Below are 24351 nucleotides of genomic sequence, written 5' to 3'. Positions count from 1 at the left end.
TTCTGGCTAAACAATATTGTGCTTGTTTTAATTATGTGACAATTGCTTTGGAATCATTCATGTTAATTGACAGAATTGGTAGCTTTATTTCTCCCTCCCAATTTTCCTGTTTTTATTGTTAGGGCACTTGTTGGCAAGTGGATAGAAGCAGAGACGGTAGTGAGAGTGGAAGGAACATGTGCTGTCTGTCCTGGAGTGACTGTAAGTTGTCCTTTCAAGCGTTGAGGAAGACGTTGATATTAATTCTACCCTCAGGATTCACATCAGTTTCCACAGAAAAAAATGGCGCGCCCTCAGTGGCGATATTTAGTGCTTTGTGTACTTCGCCAGCGTGCGGTGCGAAGCAAGTTTGTGTGTACATCCTTTTCCACGAGGCTTGCAGAAAAAAAGTGTCAGGATGTGCGAGTAAGAAGTATTTAAAAAGAAAACTTGAGTTTTTTTCTGAAAAAAGAAAGCCAGTCTGTATTGGGAAAGGCAAGTTGTTCAGTCTCTTGGAGAAAAAATAAGGCGAGTTACAGCGGGATTGCTTTTGGTATTTGGGATTTAAATTTCATTATTTTCATGTGTTTAAATTATGCACCAACATTACATACATGACTGTATGTACGTAAATGTGCATGCACATGTACACCCTGTAGATGTGTTAAACCTAACATGCTTAGGTTGTTTCTTGACTTTGATTTTCGGTTGATGATTGTTGTGACATGTGAATGTGCTTGGTACAAATAAGATCGTTTCGCACCGTTTACCTAACTTACTTTAGCCTGGTCTATCCAATTTCAAATGTTTAATTTTTTGGCGTCCTCTGCAACTTTCAAGACCACTTCCAAAACAAAACAGAAAAAGTTTCAGGCATATAAGGGCTAGCGCTCCACGAGCAGCTGTAGTCGTAAGCCTAGTTTATGGCCTAAATAAATAACATTCGCAAGCTTATGACTTTGGGTTGGTTGACCTGTTGTGAACAATTTGATTTTTTTTGTTATCTAAACCGTATCACTGGTTGTGCTTCTCAAAATATCGTGAATGTACAGCCAGTCTTCACCACCATGATTGGACTCAATCTCATGCTATGTTCTTTTTTTTTCAAATAATGTTTCACATGGCATACATGTACATGTAGGCTTCATGTGTACCTTTAAGTTTTCGTGGGCTAACATGTCGGACAGCCGACCCCGGCAAGCTCGGTGGTCGAGTGGTTAAGACATCTGCACCAGTAAGCAGGAGGTCGTGGATTCGAGTCCCACCCGAGTAAGCTTGTGAGGTTTTTTCGCAAGCTCTCGAACAAGCACTGAGCATGCAGTGCTTTTAATATACGTTGGGTAAGGGCAAAACCGTTACATATAATGTAGGCATTTGTTGTAAAACTGTAAATGACGTGAATAAATCACTCTTCACGGAGTCAGTAAATGAAGTTCAGCTAAACCAATGTATACTCGTGGTGCGAGGTCACAATCTCACCAGACATACACATAACAAAGTAAATCTTGAGGATCAGACATGTACTTGATTGCATTCTGAGGCCCTATCATGGAGCAATATTTGCTACAGTTGGATATTGCGCCACAGCCAAGTGCAAATGCAGACCACTACACGATACATGGTGGATAGCGGACATCTCCTTACATCAGTTGAAGTACACATTAAGGTATGCTTGATGTTTTAACCTGTCATCTGCCCAAATGAATACACAGTGCCAGGACAGGTTTACATGTCTGCATGGAATTTGTACGTACATATACACCTACATGTAGCATGAAGTAATTAGGGCCTGCTTGTGACGTCGACTTAATACTATGGTAATTGATGGTAATTGAAAGGTGACATGTTGTCCATACATATTGTGGCGTTTTTCTTTTCCCACAAAATAAATTATTAAGTAATAATGTAGCGCGCGGGAGCAGCTCCACGCACGGTGGGAATTCCTATGGGCGGTGGGTTCTCAACAACCCGCGGGATGTGTCCTTTTGTGGAAAGTATATCCACACTTGCAGGCAACCCTATCGGACAGACAAGTAACTAGCACACAAGACGAGGAATAACTTATCTCATCTGTTTATTCAATGAAACATAAGGAGGTACATTGACCTCCTATACTGTGGCCTCAGTTACCTTGGGAGGCAATAGGACCTCCGCTAATGACCCAGAAAAAAATAATCCACAATTTGTCAGTTTATTTTCCTCCTTAAAACCAACTAAAAACTACAGAACCACAAATTACCTTGCCTGAGCTAAATCCAAGCCAGACTCGCCTCAATTTAATAGCTCTGAAAAGTGTCTTAGTGGAAATAACACTAATGCTTACTTACAGTTCGAAAAGCTCAATTGTCGTGTTCGGTGCACTGTAACCTGTATCAAATAAACAAAACAGCAAGTGAACAAATCTAAAATTTCACCTAGCAACTTTGAATGACAAGCTCTAATTTGGGCATCAGAAATAGCCCGCTGGGTGCTTGAAACATCATAGGATCGCTAATACGCCGGATTGTGCTCCACACACAAAAAACAGCCCAATGCATCATTTAAGGGAGCAGTTAAAGTGCACAAAACTAGGTTTACCATGATAAACAAACAAACAAACAAACAAACAACCCAACACCCCAACAAACAAACAAACAAACAAACAAACAACCCCAACAACCCCAACAACCCAACAAACAACCCAACAAACAAAACAAACAAACAAACGAACACTTTATGGAGAGAGCCATGCGTGACCTACGCTGAACGATACATGAAACTGTTTACATGGGAGAGTCTTTGTGCATGCATGAAATGAGTGTTCACCAATTTGCGCTACGTAGCCCCACTCGAGGCCTAAACGGTTCCTGTTCATACAGGCTAAAAATGAATACAAAGCAAATTTGTGTGGCGAGAAATGATTGGTGAGAATAACAAAATTTACATTTGATAAAGTTAAATTGAACAACTGACTTATATTAATAGAAAGAATTTTCCCATCCATTACAACTAAACGTTACATAGATATAGCAAGTAGGAAGAAACTGTTGACTCTTTTCTCTTTTCAGTTGGCACTAGAGTCCATGTGAATCCGCAACACCAAGAACATTTAAATCGATATAAACAGTTCAACTGTTCAAAAACAAACAGCACTGGGCCGAAATCTTGCTTCCCGCCTCGTGGGTCCTGGTCCTTGTCCATTCTGAAATCTTCTCTCCAGCCTGGAACTTCGTCTTTGTGACAACATCTGTCACTCTGTTGAGGTCGTTTTTGAAGGCGATAGTGATGAAGGAATTCTTCTCAAGCATCTCTTTCTCGCCAGATTCTTTGCTGGAGCCACTCTGTGGTGACAGCAGCATTTGGCTCCTCAACCAGGCTAGTGGCTTGCCAGTGACTGGGGCTGGCACTAGAGCCGTCTTGGTAGTTGGTGTGACGGGGATTTCGTCGTTGGTGGTTTAGCCTTCGTTAGCAGCTTCTGCTGGCAGGAGTGACATCGACGCTAATGGAGAGATGACTGCCTCTTCAGCCACGGTGATCTCAACTCCATTCCAGACTTTATGTGGTATGGGCCAAGGAGGTGGTGGCACCAAGAGTTGAACTTGCCCCCTCTGTCGATAGCCCACAGAGGCTGCAGGCAGTGCCCTTGGGCTCTAAGGGACTTCAGCACTCTGCACCTGACCATGCTGACCAGTGAGCTGCCGATGGTTGTCCGTCTGGAGGTCACCCAGGAACTGCTCATGAGCCCTCCTGTAGTGCTTTCGCAGATTATCCCGGCGTTTGGACAGGGAAGTGCATTGATGACAGGCAAGGTATCTTGGGGGCCCATGACAATCCTGAAAGTGCCTCTAGGGGCTCCTCTTTTGTAGAAATACCTTCGGGCACTTCTTGCAATGAAGTAGCCTGGTGGTGTCCAGGTCTTCTGGGGTAGTCATAGTCGGGCAAGGTTTGAAACAAGACACAAGATCAGAGGGATTGTGGTAACCCCACACTACCCTCTAATCCCTATACCTCGCTGGCAATCTACAAGTTCTTGACGGCAAGTGCCGTTGTTTCTCTGGTGACCTCCCCCTCATCATGTTGGAGGGTTTCACAGAATCTTGGAAATCTGCAGGTGTTGGATCACCCATCACATCTTTAAGAGATTTTAGATGGGTCTCCACCCGCTCATCCGCCAACACCATGTTATCTTCCAAGTCACTCTCTCGAGTTACCTCGTCCGCACTCATTACCTCCTCAGAGGTGACTGCATCTGACCCACCTTTGGCTACACCTTTGTCTCCAAACTCACCAGTGCTCAAACCCACACCTGCATCCATATCACCAGTAGGAGGGATTTCTATCTGCTCACTATCACTCTCTTGGATTGAGTTTGGATTTTCACTTCTTGGCTCAATCCATGACTTGATTGGTTCATCCTCGTATCATTTCAGTCGGTCAAAGTGCATGACTTTTGTCTGCGCTCTTTTATTCTTCTGAAGTCGCAATACGACATCAGCGAGTTTGTGTATGATTAGGTATGGACCCTGCCAGTGACTTTCTAACTTTGGACAGACTCCTTTGCGCATAGTTGTGTCATATACCCAAACAAAATCACCTCTCTTCAGTGGCTTGCCAGACACATTTCTGTCATAGCCTTTCTTTTATCTCCTGCCACTGGTCCTTAAGTGGTCGCATGCCCTGTCGTGTGCACTAAAGAGTCACCATCGCAATTCTTCTGCATAGTGTAGTCAACTACCTACAGGCTGTTCGAAGGAACAGTCATGAGGTCAATTGGCAGGGCTGTCTCCTGGCCCAGCGTCATCATTTTGGGTGTCTCCCCACTGCTCTCCTGTTGGGTAGACCTGTAGGCAAACATCGCACAAGGAAGCTGCAAATCCCAATCCTTTTGCTACCTATTTGGCTCTACCATGGTGGCGACTATGTTGATGAGGGTTTGATTGAACCTCTCTATTAGGCCATCGGATTTGGGATTGTAAGGCATCGTTTGGGTTTTGTTTATGCTGAGGATATGGCGTACTTCACCAAACACATCTGCCTCAAAGTTTCAGCCCTGATCAGGGTGGAGTTCTGCCGGAACCCTGTAACGGAATACAAACTGGGTAACAAAGACCTCTGTGACTGCTTCAACTTTCGTAGCACAAAGTGGGTAAGCTTTCACCCGCTTGGTAAAGTAATCACCCACCACAAGTATCCAACGGTGCCCATTGTCTGTTAGTGGTAGCTGGCTGATTATATCCAGTGCCCCCATTCCATTGGATATCCCACTGGAACTTGATATAAAGGGGCTCTGTTCCGCCTGGGTGGCGACTTTCTTTTCGCACATTGCTCACACGCCCTGAGGTTGGAACGGACGTCGGCATGCATGCCATGTCATTATTAGTGATTCTTTACTCTGGAAAGTGTTTGCTTAAACCCCAGGTGTCCACTTGTTTTTCCAGCATGTAATTCTTCTACTGCCGTTCTCCACAGGGACTCGGGGAGGATAATTTTCCATTTCAGATCTTTGCCATCATCAGACTCCCATGCCCTGCACAACACATCTGGCATCAGTGTCCAGTATATACTGGTCCTCTGACTTACACGTGGGGTAGGCTAATATTGGTGCCTCCTACAAAAACCTCTTGAGGTTTTCAAATAATCTGTCACGTTCCAAGTCCCACAGGAAATCTCGAGACTTTTCGGTCAGTCTGTGAAAGGGTTTCGCTACATCCGCGAAATGACAGATGAATTGCCGATAATAGGAGGCGAGGCCCACAAAACCTCCAACCTCCTCAACATTGGTAGGGGTTGGCCAGTCTCAAATTGCCCTAATCTTGTCAGGGTCAGTGGTGATGCCACTCTCTCCGATACTTCATGTCCTAGGTATTTCACTGTTTTCTGAAACGGAAACGGGAGACATTTTGCTAGCTTCAGCTTCCGATTTACCTTTCTGAAGCGGCTAAGTACCTCCCTAAGGCGGTCAGTCTCTTCTGTAACTGTTTTCCCATATATAGTCACATCATCAAGGTATACCAGCAGTGTCAGCCATTGCAACCCAGTGACTACTCACTCCATTAATTTTCAAATGTGGTATTGCTAAGTCCGAAGGGCAGTACTCGCCAGTGGTATAAGCCTCCCCTCACCACAAATGCAGTTTTTTCTTTTGCCTCGTTGTCGAGATCAACCTGCCAATATCCAGAAGATACTGGTAGGTCCAACGTCAAGAACCATTTTGCTCCAGACAGGGCATTTAGGGAGTCGTCTATCCTTTGAACAGGATATGCATCTTTTATTGTAACCGAGTTTAACCCTCGGTAATCCATTCAAAATCTTTTTGTGCCATCTTAATAACAAGAATCACATTTTCCGCCCAGGGGCTTTCTGAGGGTTCTGTTAGGCGGGAGGTCAAAATACAAACGCTTTTGAAAGCGTTCAATGATTTGTAAACGGTAAGCCCACCGACGGTCAACATCGAACAGACGGAGGCTTCAGCGAGGCTGACCAAACCGTTGCGGTCGAGTACACCGTTCACTCTGCAGCTTCCAGTAAACAGTGGATAGCTCATCGCTATGATGAGTCATAGCAATAGCTCTTTACTTTGCAGCTCCGCAGGAGGATTTAGATCAGCAGACTGTTTTAACTTCTTGGTAAAACAAGTGTATTGAGTAGATGTGTTACTAATAAAGTGTAAAATATCTGCGCTGTCGGTTTCCAGACCAGTTTTTTCAGGTCTCGATACTCTGTAATCTTGATATTTTGTCTTGGTATCGTGAGTCACATAAAGACCTAACTGTATACCAGCAGAATCGAATATACTAACTCGAAATAGTATTTACCTGAATCATACTTGACGTAGCGTTCTGTTGGCCAACATGTAGTTATAGATAAAACCTCTTTTTTTACCCGTATGCACAAGCTGGCACTCAGCATTGCGCACTCGCTGGTTTTCGTGTGTAGGATGATCGAGGAAGACACTTACGGCGAACTACGCGCTTTCTACTTCACGGCTGCACCTGCACTATTTAAGGATACATGTTTTTTCTTGAAGTCAATAGTTCATGCGTGCATGCTGCAATATGTTTGTCCGTACGATTCTTTTGTACTCTTTGAATACTTTGTGGCTGCACAAAATTCATGTTGGAAAAACAAACAAACATGATGGGTTTTATACTAATCTCTTGTGTTTGACTTTACCTATTAAACTTTAATGCATAGTAAATTAAAACAATAAACACAATTTAATCTAGCACTGCAGGCGAACTGCTGAACCGAGGCAAAAATCATCAAACAAGGCACTTTCGAACCGAACCAAACTGTTCGGTTCGGATATGCGACGTTAATAAGGCATTTCATTGATGGCACGCGGGAATACATACAAAAATACAAGAAAACTTAATAAAAAACAAACACAATGAAAAATGGATAACGAGATGGACGGCTTGGTCCAAACGTGCGTGAACATTCTAAAACTTACAATAGCCCGCATCATGAGATGGTTGCAAAAAGCATGTGGTGAGAATCACTCAGAAATCAATCAAGAACACAACGTACGGCATTGTCACTGCATAGCATGTCTAAATTCTCACTACATCCAATCGTGTCATGTATATTCAGATTTATTATTTTATTTGCCAATTTCCAATAGCCACGCCCTTACGTTCTATATTAGGGCAATGACGTTCCATATAAGGCCAATGGTCTCATAAATGGAGTGCAAAACGAATTTTGGTTGGACGCCGATCACAGTCGGACTCGCGCTCTATCCAAGGCATCCCCGGATGAAAATTTTGCCAAGCGGTTTGGTTCATGCTGTGCTTTAGCGCAGCGCGCGTGGAGATTTTTGTTCGCGCGGTGGCCTAACTTGCCTTTCATTTGACCATGAAGGGTTTGATCGTAGTGCGAATGCGTTATAATGGAATTTGCCAGATTTCAACAAAATGCTGTTACCCCTTCAATAGAGGCTGATGGAAAATCACCCCTTTGCACGCCGTCCTTGGAAAGGTTCCTCCTCAGCTATGCAACGAAAGCCATTTTCGTAGTTGAATCTATTTCGCAAAAATAACCAAAACAAAATTCGCTCGATCTTGTATTCTGTACTGAAGAAGGAAAGTCCAAATTGAGCATTTTTTTTTCTAAAATCATTTTGTTGAGTCAATCTCGGTCCGAACACAACCACTTCTGGTCGGCAAAACACGGTCGGAAACTGTCGCACCTCTGGCAGTAACTTTATATGCAATGTACTCGTAAACAAACTCTGGGGATTATATATAACAGGTTTGCCCTTACCCAACGTATATTAATAAGCACTGTATGCTCGGTGCTTGTCCGAGAGCTTGCGAAAAAAACCTCACAAGCTTACTCGGGTGGGACTCGAACCCACGACGTCCTGCTTACTAGTGCAGATGTCTTAACCACTCGACCACCGAACATCTTAAAAAATACATCTTGAAAACTCTGGGGAAACAGTTCAGAAAAAAGTATTCAAATCAAAGTTGCTCGTGGATGGGGAGAGACAGGAGATTCATAATCTTATACACAGAAATACTATATAGGCCTTTGCGGCACGATCGTAGCGAGCCATTCGATGTCTCTTATGTCCGAACCCCAACCGATACGAAGTTTGGCAAAAAATGTCCGAGCCCTGTCTGAACCAAACCGAACCTTGGCACATACTTGCAGCACTATTTGATGCAGAGTTTGACTTTTTTATAACCTTCAAAGAATATGGAACACGTGACTGGAGTTCAAAATAAATTCATATTGGGTCTATGTGGATATTTCCTTTCAGAGACGATAGATCAGGCAGTTTAAACATGGAGGTAGAAATACATTTCTACCTCCATAGTATAAATGAGACAACCGTGTTTGGCATTCCCCGTCCCTCCCATATAAACGTATTTATTTTCCAATCTAAAATGCTTAGAGAGGAACAATGATCTTGTGGCGATGTCTTTTTGTCATGAAATATCCACTCAAAATGTTTTTGAAGCTAGAGAAATGTCTGTAGCCTAGAATGCAGATGATTTTGTGTCTCTATCGCAAGATTTAAACACTAATCCTTACGGCCAGGCCAGGAAGGCTGACCGGGGCCAGTGAAGTTCTCCTTGAATAGGATCTTTTGTTCACAACCATGGCTGTGTAAGCCACAAACTCCATTGTTGTCAGGGGTGCTCATGAAGCTAGACAGTCCAGGACAGACGGTTCTTTTCAAACCGTTGAACTGTCCAACACCAAAAGACGAACGGAATGAAGGGGGATTAACACCAACCGTTGAACTGTTTCTAAACCGTCTGTATTTTGACCTCACGCCTTACTCCTCTATCGGCAGATCTCCTCTATCGACAGATCTCTTCTTGATTGCATTCGGGTTGCCTCCGCAACCGCTGTTTAATCGGTCAGGCATTGCCAGTATCTATAGTGTGCTTGACGAGGTCTGTCCGACCAAGGTTGGCTTTACCCTCAGAGAAGACATCCCCAAACTCAACCAACAGTTGGTTGACCTCATCGTGGAAGTTGGGTTCCAAATTCTCAATACTTCTATCGGAAAGCTCTTTGAGATGAGATGGGACCTCCACTCCCACTGCAAATCTTTCAGCAGACTCGGGTTCTATGTCACTTTTTTTTACCGCTGTGAGGATGCCCACTGTGGTCCCAGAACGTAATACACGTTTACTCCTACTTGGGGTTAGTACCCCGAGTCCAACTTGTCTTCATCGGTTTTGACAAGTGTCCTGGCTAAAATTAGGCCCCTTTGCATCAGTTCTCCAACATTTGGGACTGGTTCTACTATTCCAAGCCGTGTAATGCGGGCTTGATTTAGTTTTCACATACCTGGGCACTACTCCCTTGTGGCCTGCCGGTATGGTTGTCATGGCACCTACCACTACACGGTAGCAGGAAGAGGACCCAATGCAATTTGTACAATGAACTGTCTCATCACGCAAGTGCAGAGTCAATATGTCAAAGTCCAAAACACCACCAGTCTGGAGTAAATAATCCATTCCCAGAATTCCTGGTACTGGTAAATCAGCAACAGCTGCTCTAACAGGACCAACCTGTATTTCCAAGTCAGCCGTACCCGTAATATTTCCCACAGGGCTGCCTTCAGCTTGGCAGACTTGAATATTCCCTGTGTTCAATTTCGGTCGCCTACCCAAAGAGATTTGATGATAAATGGACCTTGACATAATGGTGTCTGTAGGGCTAGTGTCAACAAGAAATTGTACATTGACACACTGAACCACACCTTGTACGTATAACCCTTCTTTGGGTCCTTTAACTTTGCTCCTCTCTACTTGTTTTACTGTTAGTTTGGGCTGCTGTTCTGGGAAGCACTCTTTGGACCCGCCATTTGCAGTTGCAGTCTGTCCGTGGGTCCCACAGGAGACTGCCTTCTGTTTCCTGAAGGAGTTTGTATACCTTGCATTCTTGGAGAAGGGCACTGTCTTGCGAAGTGTCCCCAACCCCCACAGTCAGTTCGGATTGTGACACGTCACTTGTTTGTGTTTCATGCTGCGCATCCATCTGGATGGATGCATTATTCACCACTTGGCATTTTAATTTTTTGACTGGGCTGACCAGTCAACCACCATTACTCCCACTGGCTCTGCAATATTTAGCATTTCCGGGGGATGGATCCTTCTCAGCCTCCATCCGCTCAAAATTTCCGTTTTTTAAGCAGCCCTAATGGCTTCATCAAAGCTTTGGGGTCTTGCCCTAAATTCCCTCTCTAACTGACTGCCGATCAATTGCGTCGGCAAAGTTGGCTCATGCCTAACGATCACGGCCACACTCAGGGCCAATTCAGGGTATGCCAGGGCCACGAGTTCAGGGATTGCTTGAACTAATTCTCTCCGGGATTTCTTTGGTCCCTGTCTTCGTGTTTGCAATTCCATCAAATAATTTTTGGCCATTTGGCCCGGACCAAACTGTGCTTCCAGTAGGCCAACTAATTCCCTATATTGCAGTTGCCCGCTTTCCTGGTTACAACGTTGGAGCACTTTCAGTTGCATTCCTTTTAAACTTGCTGCCAAAAATACAGCAGATTGCGCACAAACCTTCTCTCTGTCAGGACCACCGTTCTTATAGAAAAGATTGATTCTACACATGGTGTACCCACAAACCTTCTCTCTGTCAGAACCACCATTCTTATAGAAGAGATTGATTCTACACATGGTGTACCCACAAACCTTCTCTCTGTCAGGACCACCATTCTTATAGAAGAGATTGATTCTACACATGGTGTACCCACAAACCTTCTCTCTGTCAGGACCACCGTTCTTATAGAAGAGATTGATTCTACACATGGTGTACCCACAAACCTTCTCTCTGTCAGGACCACCGTTCTTATAGAAGAGATTGATTCTACACATGGTGTACCCACAAACCTTCTCTATGTCAGCACCACCGTTCTTATAGAAGAGATTGATTCTACACATGGTGTACCCACAAACCTTCTCTCTGTCAGGACCACCATTCTTATAGAAGAGATTGATTCTACACATGGTGTACCCACAAACCTTCTCTCTGTCAGAATCACCATTCTTATAGAAGAGATTGATTCTACACATGGCGTACCCACAAACCTTCAGCCAGAACCACCTTTCTTATAGACGAGATTGATTTTAGAGATGGTGTACCTGCAAACCTACTCTTAGCCTAAAATGACTGGTAAATTCTGTCCATATTTGACTGCAGAGGGGACCAACAACTTTGGAAAGACATGCACTATACATGCACATGTGAAGTGCTCTACTGTTATGTTCATGCTACAATCTGCATGCCAGTGTATGTATGTAAATGTTGCGGGTTGAAATACAGAAATATGCAACCATTGGGGTACGGCAAACCCGCTATTGTGACTGGCTCTCCCTAGGCATTTGTTTTCAGGGAACTTCTCTTAGGCCCCCCCCCCAATCTTTGGTTTCTGGTCAGCGTGCATGTCATCGTAGACCTGCACATCGTCATAATGAAAAGTTTTTAATTTGGTCTAATACATAGTCCAAAAGCTGCCAAACTTGCTTGATTGACTGGAATCCTGCTACTGCGTAATTTTTAATGTGTTTTAGATGGGGTACGGTTGAGTAATATGTACAGTAAAGGAGCCCTCTAGGCCCCCATACATTTAGCCCGGCATTTTTTTTTCAGATTACGTCATTTCTGTGTTATACATTTATATCTGGGAATCACACAAACGAGATGATCTTATGTCCTGTGTACAACTACAAGCTGGAAATGCTTTTAAGCAGTAATCAGTGAGGGGGCCAGTCTATTTCAGTGTTGGTAGTGGCAGTACCTACGCATGCAGTCGCAATTCGTGCATTACACGTACATCATTTCTAGGAAAAAAAAGTGAGGGCCAAAAAAAGGTGTTGTCTCACCACTTTTGGAGCCAGCCCCTGACCAGAAACCTGGAGACTTTTCTCTTTTGGCCTTAACATGCTTACTTTGCATTATTGAATAACCACTAGGCAAATGTTGTCAGGAAATAGAAATTGAAGATTTTACTCAAACCAACGGGGATCATGGGATATTACTTGAACCTAATGACTTTTAAGTGTGACGACAATCATAGGTGTGTCGTGAAGACTTTGTGTTAATTTTTTAACATGGAAATAAAGTTGACTGAAGGATGGCATTGATTGGTTTCCCTTCCCATAGCAACCGTGGCAGGAAGAATTTCCATTGTGTTTCCTTGTCCAGAAACTGATGCAGTTGACCTGAGAACAAGGCTGTGCAGGAACCACCCCAGGGGCTGCAGAGTCTGCCGTGCACAGAATACTGCATGACTTGGATCTGTCGACATCGGTACAGTGGTACGTCATTCTCTTTGTAGCCGTTTGCAGATTGGCAGAATGGATGATGTAATAGTCAGATATGCCACTTTTTCAGTTTTATCAGGATTTCCCTTTTTTGTCAAACAGACCTCCAAAATTCCGATTTTCCCTTCTGACTCAAAACAAAAGGCCCAAAAAAACCACAAACGTGAATGCATGGAGTTCCACCTCTATAAATTCCAGTTCAATAACAGTCGCACGCGGCATGCATGTGTACAGTTCTTTTCCTGTAGTAGCTTTAAAAACAAGGCTGCTTTGGTCTGCATGATCGTTGAAAGGGCCGGAGATCCAGCAGCTCCATGCATACCAAGTACTGCACAGCACAGTGAACTGTCTGAACACGCACCTTGTGTGGGTGTATGAGTCGATTTGTGCTTGCTGCACTTCGCCGCCCTGTGCACCTTTTGTGGGCTTTTAGGGCATGCTGAGGTCACAGCCTTGAATTCAAGTCTATCATGTCAGTCAGTGGTTCCCGATCGCAGTGGTTGTATGAATAGGAATATTGTACATAGCAAGTCGGGAACCAACTACTCTACGGTCGTGCACTTGTGTTTTGGCAGGCCGCGCAAGGCTGTCGATCGATGTCTATAACCATGTTGCAACGTAACCTTGCATGGTTTGGAGTTAAAACTTTCATGATATACATGTACTTCATGCAACAGATTTTGACAAAATACAGAAATACAGTTGAACCTCATTAATAAGAGTGCTGTTAATACAGTGGACTCTCAGTACAACGAGCTTGGGTAAGACGAGACTCCGGTTTAGATGTGCATATTTGCCAGTCCCGACTGAATTGTGCACATTCCTATGAGGGACAAAATGTGTAATACAAGCTCGAATGTCACAAGATTTCGGTTAAGACGACCTTTTTTTGCACACTGGCTGAGTGTAAATCTATTGCTATCTGTCTATTTAGCGCAAGCCTTTTTTCAGGCAATTTGTCAATCAGCCAGTCCATTCAATTTTGAAAGGTGCTTCGGTAATTTATGCATATACAGTAGAACAGTGCTGCGGTTTTCCCTCACCGAATCAAGCTGTTTGTGTCCGGTGCTGAAAGAGAGAGAACAATAGGCATTTGCGGTTCCCGTACTAAACATAGACATTCTTTTAGGAGGCTCTCGAACCGCCTGAACACAAGCGAGTGCCACCAAAAGTGCTACGATATTTAGGACAGTGGTGAACAAAAGAAATCTTTCATTTGATAGAAATACAAATGGTCAATTGTCAAGTTCTTTCTTCGCCTTTCACCTCTTTGTTCCGGCTTCGATTCCCGATTTTCAGTCCACATGTGGATTGGGTTGTCAGTCCCTGCCTGATTCCGTGAGTTTTACCCTGAATATTCTTCTGGGATATTCCTTCCACCTCTAAAACTGTAACTGCTTCTCATTGTCTCCTCTCTACAGGTTTCTTCAGGTTTGCGAGCTACATGTACAGTGCCTTGGGCACTTTTGAGGTGTCTATTACCAGAAATAGTTACAAATGAAAATAATAATAATGACAAATACAAAAATGACCAGTCCAGTTTGCAACTCCGGTTGGAATGGGAGAGAAAATTTCTACAGAACTGAACCACTGGAATTTCATTTTAGAAGAGTTTGATACCGTTTTAGGATTTCATCTGCGTTACTCTTGTATTTTATGATATGATTGATTCTCAGATATTAAAGCAAAAATGGCTTTTAAGTTCAAAGAACTTGCTTCGTAGTTTCATTTGAGTTAGGAAGCGGGTGGAACATCCAAAAGTTGCTGTGTCTTCAACTTCTTACTATCACCTCATATTTCCTGTGCTTTGTCGATACAGAGTACAAGATGTCCCATAGGTCTACCTTGATGGAGTTGATCCAATTCAGCTCTCCAACAACCGCCCTTCCCTTTTGTGACTACCAGGATATTAACCTCTGTGACATCAAGGAGCTCCATCCAAGTCAGTTCAAGTCAAGCCCCAGGCAAGCTTGTCTTTCCTTTATTTCTTCCCAGTATTTTGTGAACTTGTGAAAAAGAGACGAATTACTGTGATCAAAGTGACTGGAATTAATGGCTTTTTATTTCACCTTGAACATTCACTCTAATTTCATTTCCTCCAATCTTGCATTTTGTGACCTTCTTAGCCACTCAGGACAGTGTGAAAGAGAACCATTCCATGAATGCCTCAGACTGGAGTTGTTTGTTTTCCCTTCCAAATTTTTGCTTTTAATTTTTTTTTTGTTGCAAGGTGGCAGCATTGGCCAGAAATTAACTGCTTATACCGGTAGGTGCATGGTCACTAAAACGAATGAGATTGGATGCTTTATATATTTGAATGGGCAGAGGAAGCCCTGCACTAGATCACATCTTTCCCCTCACCAGTCTTCTAGCGGCAGGTACAGTATGTACATGTATGTGGGAATATGTCATTTCACGCTTGAGAGAGCATCACCATTCGTTATCTTCATTGATGCAACTGTAGTGCTACACGTAGTTCATGTACCAACCATGCCTGTGATTTGTGCATCTCAGTGTCTTCTTGCTGGCCACAGACAATGGTGACCCCTTCAGTTGGAATGTCAGGCCAAAGAACCTGTACCGCATCTGTATGCTAAAGTCTCAAGCCATTTACTTACAGTTCTGATGAATTGTCCAAGGAATGAAAATCTACAGGTGTGTCATCACTTCTTTTACTGAGATGCCCACCTGGAGCTTACATCATTGACAGTGTGCTATGCATGTGTTGTCAACTCTGCCAGGTCGTCATTGTTGAACTTTCCATCAACTTTTTCTTTACTGACCCGTGGTTGAAATGTGGCCAAAGTTGAAACGGTGTATCCTTGTCTTTTGCACTGGAACCCTTGAAGAAACAGTTTGTCAAATCTTGAAGAAGGCAGCACCATCTGTGGAATTCATGAGGGCACTGTTTTAAATCTTCAAATCTATCGTAAGGAATTTCTTCACCAGCTCCTTATCCTGTGGCATCTGTCGTTTGTTCAAGAGAGAGACCATCCCCAAAGCAAACCTTGGGACGTATTACCATCCTTTGTGACAAACTTACACATCCACTCCAAGATGCTTATATACGATGTGTGGTACCAGTTGTACTAGATGACTCCTCTCCCACTAATCTAAGGTTGACGTTTTCAGTTTTACTTCAGATTCCACGTACTCTTGGGGCAACATTCACAATGTGTTCCACAACACGGCAGCATTTAGCTTTCATGTCTCCCAGTCAGGGTCACTGGAGGAAATTGGCCTTAGTGGGATATCTTGAACCTTAACCTTGGTAGTACCAGGCTCAAGTGTATGATTGTTCGTGAATCCCTGACTAGAAGAGTGATCATCTATATTACATTTCTGTAAGTATCGCAGTAAAGAGCCCCATCCATTACACTTTCATTACAAGCTTGGATTGAGGCAAATGATGAATATCTTGTTCTTGGATCCAATGTGAACCAGCGGGAGGACTTGAGTGTCAAACTTTCCAGACCTAGCTTTTGTCTCAGCAACTTGAACCAGCCGATGGACTTGAGAGTATAACCATCATAGCTCTAATCTCAGTAATGGCTGGACTTCAGCCTCAAACCATCCAAACTTGAGTGACCAGTCTAAGCTTACAAGGCTTGAATGAATTTGAGCCTTAAACAATCCGGCATGAATGACCAACCCTAGCTCTAGTCTCAGCAACATGAACCAGCAGGTGGACTTGAGCCTCTAACCATCCAGGATTGAGTGACCAACTCTAGGTCTAGTCTCAGCAACACGAACAATGAGCCTCAAACCATCCAGGCATGATCTGAGTGACCAGTCCTAGCTTTTGAGCCTCTTACAAGACTTGAGTAAGTTTAAGCATCAAACTATCTAGGCGTGAGTGACCAATCCTGGCTCTGGTCTCAGCATCATGAACTAGCAGGTTGGAATGAGCCTCAAACCCTCTTGGCTTGAGTCCTGACCAGGACTGACCAGTCCTAGTTCTTTAGCCTTTTATGAGACTTGAGTGAATTTGAACCTCATACCATCAAGGCTTCAATAACAAACCCCACCTCTAGTTTCAGAAATAGCTAGACTTCAACCTCAGACCATCCAGGCTAGAGTGACTAACCCTTGGTCTACTCTCAGCAATGTGAACCAGCAGGTGGAGTGACCAATCCTAGCTGTAGTGTCAGCAACATGAACCAGCAGGCAGACTTGAGTCTCTAACCATCCAGGCTGGAGTAACCAATCCTTGCTCTTGTCTCAGCAACATGAACCAGCAGGTGGACTTGAGTCTCTAACCATACAGGCTGGACAGACCAATCCTAGCTGTAGTCTCAGTAACATTAACTAGCAGGCGGACTTGAGTCTGTAACCATACAGGCTGGACTGACCAATCCTAGCTGTAGTCTCAGTAACATTAACTAGCAGGCGGACTTGAGACTCTTACTCTCCAGGCTGGAGTGACCAATCCTTGCTCTTGTCTCAGCAACGTGAACCAGCAGGTGAACTTGAGTCTCTAACCATCCAGGCTGGAGTGACCAATCCTTGCTCTTGTCTCAGCAACATGAACTAGCAGGTGACTTGAGTCTCTAACCATCCAGGCTGGAGTGACCAATCCTTGCTCTTGTCTCAGCAACATGAACTAGCAGGTGACTTGAGTCTCTAACCATCCAGGCTGGAGTGACCAATCCTTGCTCTTGTCTCAGCAACATGAACTAGCAGGTGACTTGAGTCTCTAACCATCCAGGCTGGAGTGACCAATCCTTGCTCTTGTCTCAGCAACATGAACTAGCAGGTGACTTGAGTCTCTAACCATACAGGCTGGAGTGACCAATCCTAGCTTCAGTCTGAGCAGCATGAACCAGCAGGTGAATGTTAGCCTCTAACCACTCCGGGCTTGAGTAACCAATCCTCTTTCTAGCTCTAGCAACAAATAAAGGCAGGTAGACATGAGTCTGACACCACCCCGTATTGAGAGACCAAACCTTACTCTAGTCTCAATAATATCATGCATTGTAGTCACACACTGCAGAGTAAATTTGAAGATTTTCGTATGAGTTTTTTACAAATATCTAGTGATTGCATCAAATTACTGAGGACTTCACCAAATTTGTTATTCCCTTCTTTCTTTCGGTGCTGCAATTACAGTGGTCCGCCATCTTGAAGAGTCCATTTTCTTGAAGAAGATGTGTGGGTAAGTAGTGATAGATTCTTTCACAAACCTCTGGGAAATGTTTAATAGAAGTAAGGAACAGATTGTGTATATTATGTTGCGACTTTTATGTTGGCTTCATTATTTCTTCAAATGAGCAACACTGAATTCACAGGCAAAGGTGCTGTAAGAAAATCTTTTGGAAAATTTTGCAATTGAAAATATTATTAAGCCCCAGAATAGCTTTTTTTTTCAGACAATTTCACAGACTATTTTTCTGGCCTTTTCATCCCCACACCCCATTTTGAACTTGAGTTTTCTAGGCCCGATCTTTTTTTAGACTTGGCATGCACATAGACGCATTCATTATCAGCACAAATGGGAAGTGTCAATTCCATCTGATGTATGGCTTTATTGTTGCTGTCATTTGAAGACCACGTTTGTGTCGGCTTCCATGCACATCAGTAGGGAAAGTTGAAATTTTTGGCTGATGAGCTCTCTTGAAAAAATACGTGCAGCATGAGAAACAAATATGTCTGATTTTCACCAAATTGGGATCAAAGTGACTGAAAGATATTACTAGAAAATTTCCTTAAGGCTTGGTTACATGAAAATGTAACCCTCTGTTATGAAATGTTGGAGTCAATTTGAAAATAACCGAAAACATTCTTTATTTTCTGGGATGAAAAAGGATGACAGCTTTGGATTGAACTCAGCCAGCTGTGAGAATATGTTGTGATTTTAGATGTGCATGCTATTCACCAGATTACCGAACATAGTTTAATTTTGTGATAATCTGATGATCTTTAAGGTTTAACCACTTGCAGCCGGCGGCTCCGGTCCGGAGGCATAGGTCTTATATTCGTGGCCGGGGTTTCCGAAATCGGAACTTTATTAAAAAAAAAAAGAAAAGTTGCTCAGCGTTTTTTTAAAAGTTTATTGCTGTCAGTTAAAAAGTTTAGGCCATCATCGGAGGTAAATAAATTGGTCTTAGGCAATAATGGGTTGTTGGGGCCGGAGAATTGGGACTTAATAGCCGGGGTGACCGAACTTATAAAAGCCTGTTTAAATTACGAGCTCCTGGGAGCTGCTGAGAGCTGGCGGGTACTGCCAATCAATCCCTGTATTCTTTCAGTGAAGAGCACTGACATTAGCGGAGGTAATCCGTGTATTGTTTGTTCAGAACGCTATTGTTCGCGCTGCCGGGCGCTCGTAGCAGATTCACTGCACTGCACTGAAGACAAAGGGCGGGCTGTGTGGGCTCATTATGCACCTGTGCCCAATGAATGACCCGGCCCGGGCGCTGCCGGCCCTTGCCACATTGACTGATAGGGCTCGGCCCTCGCTGCTTGAAAATAAAATTGCCATGCAGTGGCTACATGTGTGCATATTGGGTATCGTGTTATCAGAGCACAGACAACATGGCTGGAGTTATATCCGGAGAGTCTGGTTCTTCCAGTGAAAGCGAGTTTTATCTCAGTTCAGACGAATGTTCCTCGTCTTTTTCATCACCGCCGTCACCTGCTCAAGTACAGTCAAGTACAGAAATTGACAGTGATGTACCCTTGGCGGTATATGCCATGCGCAAGAGACAGTCCCGTACACAGACTGCCGCATCGACCAGCAGCAGTGCCGCACCATTCCGGTGGACAGATGAAGACAGTACACCGCTGAAGGACGGCTTCACTGGTAATGGTGGTGCCGTCGATCCCCGTCTGCATTGCAGCTTAACCTGCAGTGAAGCCTTTGAGCTGTTTTTTGACGACGTTCTCTACAAGATGGTGCAAGAGACCAACCGGTATGCCGTGCAGAGGCCAGCTACGACATCGGCGCACATGCGATCATGGACTGATCTGAACACTAGAGAACTGAAGGCCTTTCTGGGCCTTTGCATAATGACGGGCATTGCTTCATAGCTTCTGGTCCACCGACCCACTACTGAAGATGAGCCTATTCCCGTCCGTCATGCCCCGAGATCGCTTCCTTGCCATCCTGCAGTCCTTGCACTTCAATGATAACAGACTGCCTCTTCAAAGTGCGCCCAGTCGTCAACCATCTTGCTCAGAAGTTTGCCACTGTCTACGTTCCTCGACAGGACATTTCCATCGACGACTTCCTGTTGAAGTTCTACGGGTGTCTCCGCTTCGCTACCTACAACCCCAGAAAGAGGGCCCGCTTTGGCATCAAGATGTACAAGTTGTGCCAGAGCACCGGAAGTGCCCCCGTGTACTGCTACAACTTTAAAATCTACACTGGCCAAAGTAAAGGAGACCTTCCAGCAACTACACAAATGGCGATGGACCTGGTGAGTGACCTAAACGGCAAGGGCTGCAACCTTGCCCTCAACCGGGCCTTCAGCAGTCCCGATTTGTTTCGACGACTTCACAACCAGAAGTTCAATGTCGTCGGCACCGTCATGGCGAACAGAAAAGGGATGCTGAAAGACCTGCGGTCCGTCAAGCTGAAGCGGGGCGAAACAATGTTCCAGTCGGCCGACCTGGGCGTCAGCGGTTCTCTCCTGGCCATGGTGTGGCAAGACAAGCACAACATCCGTATGCTCTCCACCATGCATACGGCAGACATCCGTGGCTCCGGCAAGCAAGACAGGACGGGGCAGGAAAAGCAGAAACCGACCTGCATCATCGAATACAACGCCCTGATGGGGGGCGACCAACTAGCGGCAAATCATCAAGCTACTCGTAAGTCCCTCATGTGGTACAAGAAGCTCTTCTTCTACCTCCTCCACTTGACGCTCTTGAACAGCTACGCGATGTACCTGGCCGTTGGTCACCGCCTCTCCTTCCTCGACTACCGCTTGAGTCTTGTCCGTGAGCTGCTGTTGGACAAGCCCTTGCCGGAGTACTGCGCTCAGCACGATACTCCACCAGTCACCAACTCCCGCTTCGTCGGCCGACACTTCCCCGTGGACTTTGAGAGGACCAGCTATGGCGACTTCCGCTACCAGCGGTGTGTCCTCTGCGCTTCCCATGGTCAGCAAAAGAAGACACACTTAGAGTACGACACGTGACACCAGCCCCTCAGCCCCCTGCTTCAAGGAGTACCATACTGTCCACTAATTGACACTTTGAACATTTACTTTCATGGACATTTTCATGGACATTATTTTTGTGTTTTTTATGACTTGATGCCCCACTTATCTGGTGTAAAACTATTTGTCATTTACTGGTGGTTTAGGAGTTGTCATTGTTTCATCCCTTGAAAAAAATGATGAAAAAGACATAGTTTCTGGAAAGTACTGCTTTGAGGATGTTGTATTTTCATCTCTTGAAAAAGTGGCACATTTGTAACGGTTTTACTAATTGGTCATGTTTTCAACCTTTGAAAAAAATGACAAAATAGACAAAGTTTCTGGAAAGTACTGCCTTAAGGATGTTGTATTTTCATCCTTTTCATTCCTTGCACAGGTGTTAGGAGTTTGCTCATTCTTGCCTTTTTTTATGAGTATTGCTTTTTATTTGATTAGAAAGAGTGGAAATTTATTTTACTACTTTTATGAGTTCAACTATTTCAATGAGAAATGAAAAGAAAACACAAGAGAAATGACAAGAAGAAAATAAGAGAAAAAGAAGTTCTCTCCAAATATTTGTCTGTGTCTGTTTCTATGTGTACTTGATTTTATTGGTCTTCTAAGATTTTACTTGAAATTGTTGGGGAAATAAAGTTTGGGAAGGGAATATCCATTTTGAACTAAAACTTACACTGTTGGAGGAAAAATGAACAAGTTGGCAGATAAAATATGAGAGTAGTTTGGGGGAGATATAAGTTTGGTAGATGGGAAAATATATAACAGAAAAAACCCAATATCTTCAAAAAAAGGAAAGGTTATATGCAGCAGCGCTGCAAAAAACCCACACTTTTAGACCCCATTTTTTACAGCATGATTCATTTGTCCGTCATTGCCCGCACTCATTGAACAGTTTACAAAGCCCAGTGCACGTGGGCACAGCTTCCCATTCACTCACCGCATATTACACGCTGAGGTCTTGACCATCAATCGCTCTGCATAGCAACACGGCAGTATAGCAACGCGCTGGGCCAAGGCCCGGAACAAAAGAGCCCTTATGTAACACTACACAATTGGGGGCTCTATACAGAGCGGGCGGCGTGGCTGCAAAACCGAAGGGTCAATGGAAGTTGCTTGTGAGGGCTAGACTCGCCACGAGACACTCATTTTATAAGATTTAGGCATTCAGAAAAAAAAATGAATTTTTGAAAAACAAAAATATGAAAAAACGGCCCGGCAGCCCATGTAACGGTTAAAAAAAGCACCTGGCAGCAAGTGGTTAATTATGTAGGACAGAGGGCGCTGTCTACTTGTAGCCTGCTAAATACTGCTAGTTAAATTTCTAATGACAGTGACTAAACATCCACTGTCCTACATGTGTATAAATGTCCTGAAACACTTGCTTTTTTCTTATCCCTGTAGGCAAAAAACATCAGGGAGGCTGAAGTGGTTCCTGTTTGCTGTGGTGTTAGCCGGGGCATCCCATGACAAACCTAGACAGCTCAAACCAGATGCTACAATGCTCAAAGATTAGATTTGCAGAAATAAAGTTTACAGATTTTCTTCCAATGGTAAACATAGTTAAAGGCTTTTGTCTTGTTTGGAACAGTTTTAGGCTTTTTGGAACCGGGAATACGAGTAGATTTTTTTTGTTGAACATAACACAACTTTGTTTTACATAACAGTCCCATATTTTTAGAACTGCTTTTCAGGGTGTATTTTTGTCTATAAAGAAATCAAGCATGTTTAAGTTATTTTTTTCTAAATGTCATATCTGAGTAAATAAAAATTACAAAGCATTAGACAAATTGTTCACTCAAGTGGAGACATTTCAAAATGTCCATCATGTGTACTGTTCATGATAGCACAAAGTAATCACTATCATCCCTTTAATTAAGCTGTGAAATACGACTCATAAATTCTTGAGAAACCTGGAGAAATTAGCAGATTTACCATTTTACTGCTTTTTATTTTTCGCCTGAATTTTCGAGATTTTATGCATAATTTTCTTCAAATTGTAGGAACTTCTTATTCAAATATGCCCATCATGTTCCTAGAAAGCATATCGTAAGATAGACTTAGTACCAAACTTTTTTATATATGCCCCCAAAAGATAAAAATTCAGACGCCCTGAAATTTCAGTTCTGCAGAATCTCGATCTCATATGTTCCACAGTTGAATTTTTTTGTGACAAACATAATTTACGTGTAGAAATGGATATTTTGAAGAGGTTTAAATAATTTAAAGGCTTGCAAATATATTGTGGACCTACAATATACTGAAGTACATGCAAGGTCTGAATATTTTGTCTAATCCTTGCCTTTTGCATATTCAAATTTTTCTTTTGTTATTTAAATATATGCAGATAAGCTGTGCCCTCTGACCTTTTTTGAAATTGCGCAACCCTAACCTTTAAATATAAGTTCCGAAATCTTATTTATCAAGAGGCAATTGGCCTGGTGGTTAGCTAGCTGGCTGCCAGGCCAGGGGATCCCGGTTCAAATCCCGGGGTCCCCGGAAAAGGAGGTTTTTTTTTTTTTTTTTTTTTTTTACTAAGTTTTTTAACAAAATTGTGCATGCCCACCTGGAATTGAACCTAGGTCCTTGTGCATAGCAGTTAGTGTCCTTAACCGCTATGCCACGGCACTTTCTTGGAGAAATGTGCTCGTTTCTAAATGTTAAACCTTCCATTGTTTGGACTTAGTTTATTTTTCGGCCAAACTGTGTACTGGAGATGGGCAAGGGTGGCAGTCCTAGGGGCTGGAAGTCTGAGAGCTGATAGGAAGGGTAGAGTGGATGGCTGAGGGCTTGGGACTATCAGTATTAGAGCTCTAAGGATCCCATAGGGTTGAAGGACATAGCTTCTAATAGTGTTCCATATTTCTAGTGGGTTTATTGTAGCCCTTGTAAGATTGAGACTAAGGCTCTAAGAGGGAACTTTATATAAGGAGTTTGGAAGATGTTTAAGACTGGCAGAGCTTAGGATGAGGCTGCAATGTAAAATATAAAGATGGGAAACAGATGTAACTGGTGGTTGGTGGAAGGGCTAAGTACTACATTTCACAAATGGATTATACAAACAAAAGTTGTTCTGTTAGTTTAAATAAATGAACATTTATTTCACTTGCAAATAGAAATTAACTGGTTATAGCAATAAATGGTGATTGTTTAACATACAAATAAAGGCATTTTTGCAAGGCAATATTTTCAAATGAAACAAATTTTGTGTCTGTGCTAAAAGGTCCTTACTGAAAAATATTGTTGAAAGCATCAATTTGAGAATGAATAATTGGTTGAAATTTATATATATCAACTGAAAAAAAAACTAGTTTTATGACTTACAGTTAACAAAATGGTTGTTTCAATAAAAGATATCTTCATACCGAGGCTGTATTTTCAAAAATTACTTTTTTTTCAGTAATGACCTATTAGCACTGAGCCAACAATTTATCACT

General features: G+C 43.3%; 1 long non-coding RNA gene across 6 annotated transcripts in view; it reads left to right on the top strand.

Moving 5' to 3' along the window:
* The window catches only part of LOC110980683 (uncharacterized), a 29584-nt gene extending 5486 nt beyond the window's left edge, over nucleotides 1-24098 (top strand). For 3 of the 6 annotated variants that reach the window (XR_015423705.1, XR_015423702.1, XR_015423703.1), the window contains 5 exons: nucleotides 123-201; nucleotides 12598-12752; nucleotides 14578-14722; nucleotides 17868-17913; nucleotides 22319-24098. This is a non-coding gene — a long non-coding RNA (uncharacterized LOC110980683). The remainder of the gene's footprint in view (nucleotides 1-122; nucleotides 202-12597; nucleotides 12753-14577; nucleotides 14723-17867; nucleotides 17914-22318) is intronic. The other 3 variants (XR_015423706.1, XR_015423704.1, XR_015423707.1) reach the window with 2 other exon arrangements.
* Nucleotides 24099-24351: the final 253 nt, after the last annotated feature.

The sequence above is a fragment of the Acanthaster planci genome, unplaced genomic scaffold (assembly GCF_054643075.1).
Source record: "Acanthaster planci isolate LZ-2023a unplaced genomic scaffold, COTS_SCS Contig1, whole genome shotgun sequence".
Taxonomy (NCBI): Eukaryota; Metazoa; Echinodermata; class Asteroidea; order Valvatida; family Acanthasteridae; genus Acanthaster; species Acanthaster planci.
Note: the sequence above shows the minus strand (reverse complement) of the source record. Positions and strands in the feature narration are given on the sequence as shown.